The sequence below is a fragment of the Halichoerus grypus genome, chromosome 4, assembly GCF_964656455.1.
Source record: "Halichoerus grypus chromosome 4, mHalGry1.hap1.1, whole genome shotgun sequence".
Lineage (NCBI taxonomy): Eukaryota > Metazoa > Chordata > Mammalia > Carnivora > Phocidae > Halichoerus > Halichoerus grypus.
Window position 1 is genome coordinate 37,395,058 of NC_135715.1, and position 3,971 is coordinate 37,399,028.

General features: G+C 35.4%; 1 pseudogene; it reads right to left on the minus strand.

Annotated features, from left to right (window-relative positions):
* Nucleotides 1–2,694: 2,694 nt before the first annotated feature.
* On the minus strand, nt 2,695–3,699 carry LOC118540062 (tRNA selenocysteine 1-associated protein 1-like; annotated as a pseudogene).
* Between the last annotated feature and the right edge of the window lie 272 nt (nt 3,700–3,971).

Sequence of the window (3,971 nt, forward strand, 5' to 3'; positions counted from 1 at the left end):
AGTGAAGGGTCTGTTCAGACTTTTTGTTTTGTTTTTTGTTTGGGCTGATTTTTTAAAAGATCTATTTCTATACTTTGGTACTATTTATTTTTATTTCTTTGTGTTTTAGGGGAAAAAAAGGACAAGGGATTAGAAGAGTAAAGATAGAACAAAAAATAAATACTATATTCTACTTTTAAAAATGTCTTAAATACCTCAAATAAATGAACACTTCCAAAATTTCCTAATATCTTATAGTAGTATTTCTTAAAATGTATATCTAAAAAAAAATACTTATTATTTGTCAAATGTTATCTATCTTTAAAATGCCAAATAATATAAAATTGCCAAATTGCAGTAAGCAGTAGATAGCAAAAGCAGACAAAACACTTCATTTTTTCTCTCATATTTTCATATTTGCCTAATTTCTCCTTTCTTCTGAAAACATCCTGTTATTAGTATTCTCATTTTATTTTTTTCTGCATCTATCATGCATCTAAGGTAGAACAGCAATTATTCTTTCTCTCAATACTAAGAAAAATGAATTTGTAAAAAAATTTGTTAGCATCCTAAATCAGGCCTTCTTCCATTTTCTACTATAATCCTAACTACCCCATTTTAGTATGTCCTACTATCCCAACTCCCTTCTTCAGTCTAGCTACCACTACATTTCAGACTATTGTGATAACAGCACATAACATGAAATCTACCCTTTTAATAAAAATTTAAGTGTACAGTATTGCTAATGATAAGCACAATATTATACAGAAATTCTAGAACTTTTATTCTTTAATGACTAAAATTTTATACTCACTGAACAGCAACTCCCATTTATCCTCCCCCCAGCTTCTGGCAACCAACATTCTATTTTCTGCTTCAATGATTTTGAGTATCTTAGATAACTCATATAAGTGGAATTATGCATATTCACACTTTTGTGACTGGCTTATTCACTTAGCAGAATGTCCTAAAAATTCATCCATGTTGTAGCATATAATAGGATTTTGTTATGGCTGAATCATATTCCATTATATGTATATTCCACATTTTCTTTTTCTAATCACCTGTCAATAGAAATCTGGGTTGTTTCTACTTCTTGGCTATTGTGAATAATGGTGCAATGAACACGGGAGAGCAAACATCTCTTCAAGATCATGACTTCAGTTCTTTTGGATAAATACCCAGAAGTAGGGTTGCTAGATCACATGGTAGTTCTAGTTCTAATTTTTTGAGGATACTCCAGACTATTTTCCATAGTGGCTATACCAGTTTACATTCCCACCAACAATGTACAGGGTTCTAATTTGTCCACATGGTTGCCAACACTTGTTATTTTATTTTTTATTTGTTTGTTTAATAATGGCAATCTCATCAGGTAAAGGTGATATCTAGTGCTTTTGATTTGCATTTCTCTGATGACTAGTGAAGCTGACCATCTTTTTATATACTTGTTAGCCATTTGTATGTGTTCTTTGGAGAAATGTCTTTATTCAAGCCATTTTACCATTTTTAATTAGGTCTTTTGTTTACTTTGCTATTGAATTATGTGAGTTCTCTATATAAACTGAGTATTAACTTTTTATCACAGGTATGGTTTGAAAATATTTTCTCCCATTTAATTCTGTTGATTTTTCCATTTTGCTTTTTATTCTGTTGATTTTTCCTTTGCCACACAGAAGCTTTCTGTTTGATATAGTCTGACTTACCTATTTATGCTTTTGTTGCCCGTGCTTCTGATGTCATACCCAAGAAATCAGTGCCAAGACCAATGTCATGAAGATTTCCCTCTTAATGTCTTTGACTTGATAACTATGTATGGTCTAAAATGAGTGTCCAGTTTCATTCTATTGCATGTGCATATCCAGTTTTCCCAGAATCGTTGTTGAAGAGACTATCTTTTCCCCACTGTATGCTCCCTATTGCGGCAATCTTGTCAAAAATCATTAGAAGACCACATATGTGTGGATTTATTTCTGAGTGCTCTATTTTGTCCCACTGGTCTACACATCTGTAATTGTCCAGTACCATATTGTTTTAATTACTGTAGCTCTGTTGTATGTTTTAAAATCAGGAAGTGTGTGTCCTCTAGCTTTGTTCTTCTTTGTCAAGATTGTTTTGGGGTCCTTTTTCGTTCCATATGAATTTTAGGATTATTTTTTCCTTTTTGTGAAAAATGCCATTGAAATCATGATAAAGATTGCATTTAATCTGTACATTGTTTTGGGTAATATGGGCATTTTAACAATAGTAAGTCTTCCAATTCATGAACACAAGATACCTTTCCATTTATCTGTGTCTTTTAAAAATTCTTTTCAACATGTTTTGTAGTTTTCAGTGTGCATGCCTTTTGCCTCCTTGGTTAAGTTTATTCCTAAGTATTTTATTCTTTTTGATGCTCTCATAAATGGGAATGCTTCCTTTCTTCCTTTTTCTTTTTCTTCCTTTCTTTCTTCTTCTTTTTTTTTTTTTTTTGGAAACTTGTTCAACAGTTATGAGTTGGTCCCTTGGTTTTCAAACTCAAGTGTCTCACTGTCAAATGAAGGCAGCAGTGTTGCAGGAATAGTCATAATCTCAGAATTGTCAATTACTAAAATCTTACAAAACATTTCCAAAAAGGTAAAAGTTCTTCCAATATTTTTTGTTGTTGTCATTATTGTTAAAAATGAGTCTTTTATCTCCCTCACACAGAATACTTTGTCTTGTCCTTCATCCTGGCTACATCATGGTAGGGGCCTCTGAAGATACCGTGTCCAGGAGTTGCCAGTGACATTCCATCAGTGCATCCTACAGCTCTTTTCTCTGCTCCATGAACTCCTTGTTGGCCTCAATCACATCCATCTGTGACATGGGGTCTTCCAATGTGTCATCCCTAACTTCTTCATATCTCTACATAGTGCTCTGGGTATAACCATACAGGGGGTAGCCAAATCTGTAGCTGCCTGTGTTCTGGTCCCACTGGGCATAGTCGTTCTGGTACTACTGGTAATAGTGGTTGTAGCTGTAATTGTACATCTGACTTGACTATACTCCACTGACATCATTTGGCTTGCTTTGAGGATTGCCATACTCAGCTGCACTGGTTTAGGCCCTAGGCCGACTGCTCCTTGGCAGTCAGTCAGGGCTCACTTCTGTTCCAGGTCATCTGTGATTTTCACAAAACCATAGTTGTTAGACACACCTGTTTAGTCCAAAATCACCTTGCCTCCCTAATAGGAGGGGTAGACTTTGATGAAGAATTCATACAGCATGTTGTCATCCACAACCAGGGTCAGGTCCCCCACAAAGAGGAAATACTCAGGGCTGTTATCTGGTTATTTTCCAGAAGTGGCATAATTCAGTTTAAAATGTTTTGCCTTGGACAAAGCATCTTCTTTTCTCTAAGCCACAACTTTTTCTCCTGTATAAAATGAAGGGTTGCACAGATGATCACTAAGGCCAGCTCCATGGTTCTATGAGCCCAGGTGTGTCAGGTTGGTGCAGCTATAAGCTAAGTAAAAGTGTGGGTCCTGGAAGGGGTTTCCCATTAATTTTGTGCAAACACCTCTTGGCTATGGCCAAATCTCCAAATTCTACAAAACAGTAGCCAGCTGAGATTCCAGTGAGGTGGTTTTGGATAATTTTGACGCTCATCACAGTGTCTTCCATGGTGGCAGAGGCTCTGGAGATGAAATTCTCATTCATGCAGGGTTCCAGCTCATTCATGCACAGGATGGCCACCATGCTTGGAGCCTGAGTGGGATTTTGCAGGCTGAGAAGTCCTGCATGGGTTTCAGACTGTGCGGCAAGAAATGGGATTGTTTTCTTAATTTATTTTGTTAGATAATTCATTATGTAGAAGTATGCAAATTATTTCTGTATCGTGATTTTTATATCATTTGACTTTACTGAATAGAATTATTAGTTCAAACAGTTCCTTTTGTGGACTCTTTGTAGTTTTCTATATATTAGTTAATGTCATCTGTAAATAGAGATCATTCTGTTCTTCCTTTCTG